Below are 11,737 nucleotides of genomic sequence, written 5' to 3' on the forward strand. Positions count from 1 at the left end.
TATAGGGCTATATATACTGTAGTTAACCTGGGGTATATAGGGCTATATATACTGTAGTTAACCTAGGGTATATAGGGCTATATATACTGTAGTTAACCTGGGGTATATAGGGCTATATATACTGTAGTTAACCTAGGGTATATAGGGCTATATATACTGTAGTTAACCTAGGGTATATAGGGCTATATATACTGTAGTTAACCTAGGGTATATAGGGCTATATATACTGTAGTTAACCTGGGGTATATAGGGCTATATATACTGTAGTTAACCTAGGGTATATAGGGCTATATATACTGTAGTTAACCTGGGGTATATAGGGCTATATATACTGTAGTTAACCTAGGGTATATAGGGCTATATATACTGTAGTTAACCTGGGGTATATAGGGCTATATATACTGTAGTTAACCTGGGGTATATAGGGCTATATATACTGTAGTTAACCTGGGGTATATAGGGCTATATATACTGTAGTTAACCTAGGGTATATAGGGCTATATATACTGTAGTTAACCTGGGGTATATAGGGCTATATATACTGTAGTTAACCTAGGGTATATAGGGCTATATATACTGTAGTTAACCTGGGGTATATAGGGCTATATATACTGTAGTTAACCTGGGGTATATAGGGCTATATATACTGTAGTTAACCTGGGGTATATAGGGCTATATATACTGTAGTTAACCTGGGGTATATAGGGCTATATATACTGTAGTTAACCTAGGGTATATAGGGCTATATATACTGTAGTTAACCTGGGGTATATAGGGCTATATATACTGTAGTTAACCTAGGGTATATAGGGCTATATATACTGTAGTTAACCTAGGGTATATAGGGCTATATATACTGTAGTTAACCTAGGGTATATAGGGCTATATATACTGTAGTTAACCTGGGGTATATAGGGCTATATATACTGTAGTTAACCTAGGGTATATAGGGCTATATATACTGTAGTTAACCTGGGGTATATAGGGCTATATATACTGTAGTTAACCTAGGGTATATAGGGCTATATATACTGTAGTTAACCTAGGGTATATAGGGCTATATATACTGTAGTTAACCTAGGGTATATAGGGCTATATATACTGTAGTTAACCTGGGGTATATAGGGCTATATATACTGTAGTTAACCTAGGGTATATAGGGCTATATATACTGTAGTTAACCTGGGGTATATAGGGCTATATATACTGTAGTTAACCTAGGGTATATAGGGCTATATATACTGTAGTTAACCTAGGGTATATAGGGCTATATATACTGTAGTTAACCTAGGGTATATAGGGCTATATATACTGTAGTTAACCTGGGGTATATAGGGCTATATATACTGTAGTTAACCTAGGGTATATAGGGCTATATATACTGTAGTTAACCTGGGGTATATAGGGCTATATATACTGTAGTTAACCTAGGGTATATAGGGCTATATATACTGTAGTTAACCTGGGGTATATAGGGCTATATATACTGTAGTTAACCTAGGGTATATAGAGCTATATATACTGTAGTTAACCTGGGGTATATAGGGCTATATATTATAGTTAACCTAGGGTATATAGGGCTATATATACTGTAGTTAACCTAGGTTATATAGGGCTATATATACTGTAGTTAACCTAGGGTATATAGGGCTATATATACTGTAGTTAACCTAGGGTATATAGGGCTATATATACTGTAGTTAACCTAGGGTATATAGGGCTATATATACTGTAGTTAACCTAGGGTATATAGGGCTATATATACTGTAGTTAACCTAGGGTATATAGGGCTATATATACTGTAGTTAACCTGGGGTATATAGGGCTATATATACTGTAGTTAACCTAGGGTATATAGGGCTATATATACTGTAGTTAACCTGGGGTATATAGGGCTATATATACTGTAGTTAACCTAGGGTATATAGGGCTATATATACTGTAGTTAACCTAGGGTATATAGGGCTATATATACTGTAGTTAACCTAGGGTATATAGGGCTATATATACTGTAGTTAACCTGGGGTATATAGGGCTATATATACTGTAGTTAACCTGGGGTATATAGGGCTATATATACTGTAGTTAACCTAGGTTATATAGGGCTATATATACTGTAGTTAACCTAGGGTATATAGGGCTATATATACTGTAGTTAACCTAGGGTATATAGGGCTATATATACTGTAGTTAACCTAGGGTATATAGGGCTATATATTATAGTTAACCTAGGGTATATAGGGCTATATATACTGTAGTTAACCTGGGGTATATAGGGCTATATATACTGTAGTTAACCTAGGGTATATAGGGCTATATACTGTAGTTAACCTAGGGTATATAGGGCTATATATACTGTAGTTAACCTAGGTTATATAGGGCTATATATACTGTAGTTAACCTAGGGTATATAGAGCTATATATACTGTAGTTAACCTAGGGTATATAGGGCTATATATTATAGTTAACCTAGGGTATATAGGGCTATATATACTGTAGTTAACCTGGGGTATATAGGGCTATATATACTGTAGTTAACCTAGGGTATATAGGGCTATATATACTGTAGTTAACCTAGGGTATATAGGGCTATATATACTGTAGTTAACCTAGGGTATATAGGGCTATATATACTGTAGTTAACCTGGGGTATATAGGGCTATATATACTGTAGTTAACCTGGGGTATATAGGGCTATATATACTGTAGTTAACCTAGGGTATATAGGGCTATATATACTGTAGTTAACCTGGGGTATATAGGGCTATATATACTGTAGTTAACCTGGGGTATATAGGGCTATATATACTGTAGTTAACCTGGGGTATATAGGGCTATATATACTGTAGTTAACCTAGGGTATATAGGGCTATATATACTGTAGTTAACCTGGGGTATATAGGGCTATATATACTGTAGTTAACCTAGGGTATATAGGGCTATATATACTGTAGTTAACCTGGGGTATATAGGGCTATATATACTGTAGTTAACCTGGGGTATATAGGGCTATATATACTGTAGTTAACCTGGGGTATATAGGGCTATATATACTGTAGTTAACCTGGGGTATATAGGGCTATATATACTGTAGTTAACCTAGGGTATATAGGGCTATATATACTGTAGTTAACCTGGGGTATATAGGGCTATATATACTGTAGTTAACCTAGGGTATATAGGGCTATATATACTGTAGTTAACCTGGGGTATATAGGGCTATATATACTGTAGTTAACCTAGGGTATATAGGGCTATATATACTGTAGTTAACCTGGGGTATATAGGGCTATATATACTGTAGTTAACCTAGGGTATATAGGGCTATATATACTGTAGTTAACCTGGGGTATATAGGGCTATATATACTGTAGTTAACCTAGGGTATATAGGGCTATATATACTGTAGTTAACCTAGGGTATATAGGGCTATATATACTGTAGTTAACCTAGGGTATATAGGGCTATATATACTGTAGTTAACCTGGGGTATATAGGGCTATATATACTGTAGTTAACCTAGGGTATATAGGGCTATATATACTGTAGTTAACCTGGGGTATATAGGGCTATATATACTGTAGTTAACCTAGGGTATATAGGGCTATATATACTGTAGTTAACCTGGGGTATATAGGGCTATATATACTGTAGTTAACCTGGGGTATATAGGGCTATATATACTGTAGTTAACCTGGGGTATATAGGGCTATATATACTGTAGTTAACCTAGGGTATATAGGGCTATATATACTGTAGTTAACCTGGGGTATATAGGGCTATATATACTGTAGTTAACCTAGGGTATATAGGGCTATATATACTGTAGTTAACCTGGGGTATATAGGGCTATATATACTGTAGTTAACCTGGGGTATATAGGGCTATATATACTGTAGTTAACCTGGGGTATATAGGGCTATATATACTGTAGTTAACCTGGGGTATATAGGGCTATATATACTGTAGTTAACCTAGGGTATATAGGGCTATATATACTGTAGTTAACCTGGGGTATATAGGGCTATATATACTGTAGTTAACCTAGGGTATATAGGGCTATATATACTGTAGTTAACCTAGGGTATATAGGGCTATATATACTGTAGTTAACCTAGGGTATATAGGGCTATATATACTGTAGTTAACCTGGGGTATATAGGGCTATATATACTGTAGTTAACCTAGGGTATATAGGGCTATATATACTGTAGTTAACCTGGGGTATATAGGGCTATATATACTGTAGTTAACCTAGGGTATATAGGGCTATATATACTGTAGTTAACCTAGGGTATATAGGGCTATATATACTGTAGTTAACCTAGGGTATATAGGGCTATATATACTGTAGTTAACCTGGGGTATATAGGGCTATATATACTGTAGTTAACCTAGGGTATATAGGGCTATATATACTGTAGTTAACCTGGGGTATATAGGGCTATATATACTGTAGTTAACCTAGGGTATATAGGGCTATATATACTGTAGTTAACCTAGGGTATATAGGGCTATATATACTGTAGTTAACCTAGGGTATATAGGGCTATATATACTGTAGTTAACCTGGGGTATATAGGGCTATATATACTGTAGTTAACCTAGGGTATATAGGGCTATATATACTGTAGTTAACCTGGGGTATATAGGGCTATATATACTGTAGTTAACCTAGGGTATATAGGGCTATATATACTGTAGTTAACCTGGGGTATATAGGGCTATATATACTGTAGTTAACCTAGGGTATATAGAGCTATATATACTGTAGTTAACCTGGGGTATATAGGGCTATATATTATAGTTAACCTAGGGTATATAGGGCTATATATACTGTAGTTAACCTAGGTTATATAGGGCTATATATACTGTAGTTAACCTAGGGTATATAGAGCTATATATACTGTAGTTAACCTGGGGTATATAGGGCTATATATTATAGTTAACCTAGGGTATATAGGGCTATATATACTGTAGTTAACCTAGGGTATATAGGGCTATATATTATAGTTAACCTAGGGTATAGAGGGCTATATATACTGTAGTTAACCTAGGGTATATAGGGCTATATATTATAGTTAACCTAGGGTATAGAGGGCTATATATACTGTAGTTAACCTAGGGTATAGAGGGCTATATATACTGTAGTTAACCTAGGGTATATAGGGCTATATATATTGTAGTTACCTGGGATTTCTTAATGCCCCTTGAATGCTGACGACTCAACAACTGCATTGTGAAACATTAATGTTTATATACCCTACATTACTCATCTCATATGTATATACTGTACTCTATACCATCTACTGCATCACTGCATCACTCATTCATATATTTGTATGTACATATTCTTATTCATTAATTTACACTTGTGTGTGTATAAGGTATTTGTTGTGAAATTGTTAGGTTACTTGTTAGATATTACTGCACGGTCGGAACTAGAAGCACAAGCATTTCACTACACTCGCATTAACATCTGCTAACCATGTGTATGTGACCAATAACATCTGCTAACCATGTGTATGTGACCAATAACATCTGATAACCATGTGTATGTGACCAATAACATCTGCTAACCATGTGTATGTGACCAATAACATCTGCTAACCATGTGTATGTGACCAATAACATCTGCTAACCATGTGTATGTGACCAATAAAATTTGATTTGATTTAAAACATAAGATTATACAAATGCAATTTATGTGATAGGTCTATAGATAGTTTGAATAATATGATTGGCCTATAGCCCGTCTCCGTTGCCGGCCAACTACAGATGCCACCAGATTCATATCAGGAAATGTAGGTCGTTTCACTTAAAACAGCAGAGGCCATCAGGAGACACTGACAAAATGCAAAACACCCATACAGAATAGTCTTTGCATCGCGATAAACACAGATATTTAATGAAGCTAATACCGCCTCTATATTTCCCAGTCAGCTCTGGCTAGCCAACTCACAGCCACAGCCAGAATCACGCTAGCTTTCATCAGTTGTCCTGTTGTGTTTACAGATTACAACCTACTGCTCTTTGTGGATGTAACATTGGACAAACACCGGGAGAGTGTGTAAGACCTTTTATATCACTAATGAGAAAAGAAAACTGGAAGAGAATTTGTATCCAAGCAGAGCAACTTACTCGAGTAGGCTGCAGAACCATGGACAACTACTGTCCCTAAACGCTATCTAATCAGAACACGAGGCCAACTTCTGAGATGACTCACTAGTGGCAATAAGGGACATAAAGACATTTTTTTAAATCAACAAAAGGTTTCGACATACAGTGGATTTGGTAAGTGTTCAGATCCCTAGTCTCCCCACTAAAGCCAGTGTCTGGTGTAGGACCTGCCTCCTCTCCCAGTCTCCCCACTAAAGCCAGTGTCTGGTGTAGGAACTGCCTCCTATCCCAGACTCCCCACTATAGCCAGTGTCTGGTGTAGGACCTCTCCTCTCCCAGTCTCCCCACTAAAGCCAGTGTCTGGTGTAGGAACTGTCTCCTCTCCCAGTCTCCCCACTATAGCCAGTGTCTGGTGTAGGACCTCTCCTCTCCCAGTCTCCCCACTAAAGCCAGTGTCTGGTGAAGGACCTCTCCTCTCCCAGTCTCCCCACTAAAGCCAGTGTCTGGTGTAGGACCTGACTCCTCTCCCAGTCTCCCCACTAAAGTCAGTGTCTGGTGTAGGACCTCTCCTCTCCCAGTCTCTCCACTAAAGCCAGTGTCTGGTGTAGGACCTCTCCTCTCCCAGTCTCCCCACTAAAGCCAGTGTCTGGTGTAGGACCTGACTCCTCTCCCAGTCTCCCCACTAAAGCCAGTGTCTGGTGTAGGACCTCTCCTCTCCCAGTCTCCCCACTAAAGCCAGTGTCTGGTGTAGGACCTGACTCCTCTCCCAGTCTCTCCACTAAAGCCAGTGTCTGGTGTAGGACCTGACTCCTCTCCCAGTCTCCCCACTAAAGCCAGTGTCTGGTGTAGGACCTCTCCTCTCCCAGTCTCCCCACTAAAGCCAGTGTCTGGTGTAGGACCCGCCTCCTCTCCCAGTCTCCCCACTAAAGCCAGTGTCTGGTGTAGGACCTGACTCCTCTCCCAGTCTCCCCACTAAAGCCAGTGTCTGGTGTAGGACCTCTCCTCTCCCAGTCTCCCCACTAAAGCCAGTGTCTGGTGTAGGACTCTCCTCTCCCAGACTCCCCACTAAAGCCTGTGTCTGGTGTAGGACCTCTCCTCTCCCAGTCTCCCCACTAAAGCCAGTGTCTGGTGTAGGACCTGCCTCCTCTCCCAGTCTCCCCACTAAAGCCAGTGTCTGGTGTAGGACCTCTCCTCTCCCAGTCTCCCCACTAAAGCCAGTGTCTGGTGTAGGACCTCTCCTCTCCCAGACTCCCCACTAAAGCCAGTGTCTGGTGTAGGACCGGACTCCTCTCCCAGTCTCCCCACTAAAGCCAGTGTCTGGTGTAGGACCTCTCCTCTCCCAGTCTCCCCACTAAAGCCAGTGTCTGGTGTAGGACCTGACTCCTCTCCCAGTCTCTCCACTAAAGCCAGTGTCTGGTGTAGGACCTGACTCCTCTCCCAGTCTCCCCACTAAAGCCAGTGTCTGGTGTAGGACCTCTCCTCTCCCAGTCTCCCCACTAAAGCCAGTGTCTGGTGTAGGACCTGCCTCCTCTCCCAGTCTCCCCACTAAAGCCAGTGTCTGGTGTAGGACCTGCCTCCTCTCCCTGTCTCCCCACTAAAGCCAGTGTCTGGTGTAGGACTGGACTCCTCTCCCAGTCTCCCCACTAAAGCCAGTGTCTGGTGTAGGACCTCTCCTCTCCCAGTCTCCCCACTAAAGCCAGTGTCTGGTGTAGGACCTGACTCCTCTCCCAGTCTCCCCACTAAAGCCCGTGTCTGGTGTAGGACCTCTCCTCTCCCAGTCTCCCCACTAAAGCCAGTGTCTGGTGTAGGACCTGACTCCTCTCCCAGTAGGCTCTCATCAGTCAGAGGTCAAACACCCTTTAACATCACCATTCTTCGTTCTGTGTCGGAGACGCTAAAGCCTCTTATGGTTTTACTACCGTCAAGTCCCATCGTGATCTGATAGGGCCGTCCCACTCCAATCACATTTAAAGTGATTGGTGGATGTTTCATGGAGAGCAGCTTTTAAAAAAACAGAGAAATCAATGGAGCAGGAATGCAGATCTACTGTGTCTGTTGTGCCAACACTCAGCAGTCCCTACTGTGAGTACAGAGCAGCACGGCATCACTGATAGCATCTAGCTCATAGATACCCAGAAAGCCCATTAAAACAAAAACAGGTGAAAGTAACTTAATAAATACACCTTTGCTCAGCGGATGAAGCTGCATTTCATACGCGCACGTTCCACGAATGATCATCTGATAAGTGACCACATGAATACAACACTCCTTTATCTCTTTGCAAAATTCAGAATATGGTTTTGTGTGTCTATGCTGATAAAATAGGAAAACTAGACTATCAGTAGCAAGATCGGTCGGCTTCCCAATTCACCCAGTCAAAGGTTGATGCTCCGTTTGGAGCGCATTGTAACAGTCCTTATAATAGACACTAGTCATCTCAGATTGGCGAAGTCTACAGCGAGGATGCCAACCCCCCCTTTCACTAGGAAGGTGAAGCGGACTCTATTTTCTGTGTTCCTGTAAATAAATAGTGACTGTGTAATTCGGTCAACCGGGCGGATTGATGAAAAAATATATATAAATACTGTCAGGCGTCAGGCCCCAAGAAGGTGAACAGCTCCCATATCGCCGAGGACACACAGACAGACCGCTAATGAAAATACAATATGTTCCGTTCTTTGAATCTTCTATTCAATGCATCAGGTTGATTCGATATATTGAGTTATTTAGCCAGTTTGACAACCGTGGAGAAATGACAAAGTAACTTCCTAAATGTTGTCTAGTCTAGCACTTCAATATTTGACATTGGCTAAAATAATGTAGGGGGGGGGATTAAGGGGCCATTTTCAGACCTTAATTTCAATAGGCTTGTGAAGAGTTGAGTGAGCGAGCGAGCTAATGCAGAAAACTACAAATTGCGTTGATTTTCACTCATTCCAAAATGTTGGATCCAAAAGAAAAATAGTCTACACTCAACCAGGACTTCATTGGCTTATGAAAGTGAACCACTCACTAGTTAAACCGACTAAAGTCTTATAAAAAATAATTAAATGTGCCATATTTCACTATTCAGTCATCCAAAGTGTCATAACAAGTGTGTAACCAAGATGCGCGACTGTGTGAATCAAACGGGTCCATCTAATTTAACTCACCGGGTGCAGATGAAGCTCCAACCGTCGGTCGTTTTACCGTGTGACAGCAGGCGGCTGAGAAGCCTCCAGTAGCCCAATACCAAATAACCAGACTTGATTCCACTAATATGGTGTTCCTTCTAATCCACCCCTCAATGTAAGGCTATTTGGTAGAAGATAAAATGTCACCATTACACGATACCTTCTCTCTTGCGTAAAACGGGGAGCCTCCAAAAGAGGCTACTTGTTTGATTGAGTTTGGGATTTCTGTATGTCAAGGTAATGTTCAGTGTTGGTAGTGAATCCACTTCACAGAGGCAGCTTTGATTCCGTTAGCAACACAAGCTAACGGCAACTAGCACCAGTGTCAACCCGAAGACTCACGGGCCCTGCTTTTCAAACAACCGACAATGTCTTTTATCTTATTAAAAGAGTCCAAAACCGTTCCGCTGCGATCAACAAATTCCTTCCATTCGGGGGTCTTTTGGATCGCAGCACACACACACACACAGCTCTTTCAATAGCAGCAGTGTGTGTTTTGTATTACTGTGAGGAGCAGCTGCCAGCGACAGACCAAAGCAACAAGAAATGCGGCATCCGAGACAGCAGGGGAAAAAATCGATATGGAACGTCCCCCCACTTTTCTCAAACTCAGAGATTAATGTCAACATCCATTATATCCTGGTAAGCGTATATCCTCACTAAACGACTGATGTATGACCCGCCAGGACGGTCATTCCAGCGGCAGTGATTGTGTTCCACTTTCCCGACACGGCCTCGATACACAACACTCCTTTTCTTCCCAGCCTCCTCCGGTTGTGACAAGCATGTCGCGGCCAATCCACGAGCGCGCATCCCGGACCCCCTCCTTCGTCTGACCGAAGCGCTACCGGTAAAACATGGACCGGGATGCCTCACTGGATTGGAGTCAGAACACTAGAGAATGCTACAGTGCGCACCGTGCAGCTAATTAACCATAGAGACAGTTGATAGGCTGCTATTAGGGGCCAGATGATGTGTGTGTGTGTATATATATATTAGGTTACTATTATAAGACAATAGTAATATAACCATTAGTGTTATTATTCATCGGTCTACACTTATACAGTAACCACTATCTCCTGCCCTCATCTAACCAGACAGTCACTTCACAGGCCTTATACAGTAACCACTATCTCCTGCCCTCATCTAACCGGACAGCCACTATCTCCTGCCCTCATCTAACCAGACAGTCACATCCCAGGCCTTATACAGTAACCACTATCTCCTGCCCTCATCTAACCAGACAGACACTATCTCCTGCCCTCATCTAACCAGACAGTCACATCCCAGGCCTTATACAGTAACCACTATCTCCTGCCCTCATCTAACCAGACAGCCACTACCTCCTGCCCTCATCTAACCAGACAGACACTATCTCCTGCCCTCATCTAACCAGACAGTCACTTCCCAGGCCTTATACAGTAACCACTATCTCCCAGGCCTTATACAGTAACCACTATCTCCTGCCCTCATCTAACCAGACAGTCACTATCTCCTGCCCTCATCTAACCAGACAGTCACTTCCCAGGCCTTATACAGTAACCACTATCTCCTGCCCTCATCTAACCAGACAGACACTTCACAGGCCTTATACAGTAACCACTATCTCCTGCCCTCATCTAACCAGACAGACACTATCTCCTGCCCTCATCTAACCAGACAGACACATCCCAGGCCTTATACAGTAACCCCTATCTCCTGCCCTCATCTAACCAGACAGTCACTTCCCAGGCCTTATACAGTAACCACTATCTCCTGCCCTCATCTAACCAGACAGACACATCCCAGGCCTTATACAGTAACCACTATCTCCTGCCCTCATCTAACCAGACAGCCACTATCTCCTACCCTCATCTAACCAGACAGTCACATCCCAGGCCTTATACAGTAACCCCTATCTCCTGCCCTCATCTAACCAGACAGTCACATCCCAGGCCTTATACAGTAACCACTATCTCCTGCCCTCATCTAACCAGACAGCCACTATCTCCTGCCCTCATCTAACCAGACAGCCACTTCCCAGGCCTGGTGGGAACACACTGGTGATGCATCATGTTATGAATCTGCTCAGACACTATGCACTGGAGAATACCAGCAAACAATGAGGAAAGTCACACTTCTGAAACGTGTATTTTTGTATATTTTGCAGTGTGAGAAAATCCACATGTCAATATGCAGGTTTTTTTTGGGGGGGGGGGGACCCAAGAGATGATGGATTGCATCCAGTGTTTCCACCCTCTCAACAGAATAGACAGTGAACCCCCGAGTGGGAACAATGCTGTGATTCTACACAGAACCATGGAGTCTAGAGAGATGGTCGAGGAGGAAAAACCCTAACCCTAACCCTAACCCTAACCCTAACCCTAACCCAACACCACTGTCCTAAATGAAGTGGAGACAGGATAGAAATGGAGGGTTTGGAATGGGTTTGTGTGGATGGAGGG

At 42.0% G+C, this 11,737-nt stretch overlaps 1 protein-coding gene across 2 annotated transcripts in view; it reads right to left on the bottom strand.

The window, feature by feature from the left end:
• Positions 1 to 10,071, bottom strand: part of LOC139533459 (xylosyl- and glucuronyltransferase LARGE1-like) — a 113,009-nt gene extending 102,938 nt beyond the window's left edge. For both annotated transcript variants that reach the window (XM_071331490.1, XM_071331489.1), the window contains exon 1: positions 9,273 to 10,071. The gene's annotated coding sequence lies outside the window, so the exon portion shown is untranslated. The remainder of the gene's footprint in view (positions 1 to 9,272) is intronic.
• Between the last annotated feature and the right edge of the window lie 1,666 nt (positions 10,072 to 11,737).

This window comes from Salvelinus alpinus, chromosome 11 (genome assembly GCF_045679555.1).
Source record: "Salvelinus alpinus chromosome 11, SLU_Salpinus.1, whole genome shotgun sequence".
In the NCBI taxonomy this organism is placed as follows: Eukaryota; Metazoa; Chordata; class Actinopteri; order Salmoniformes; family Salmonidae; genus Salvelinus; species Salvelinus alpinus.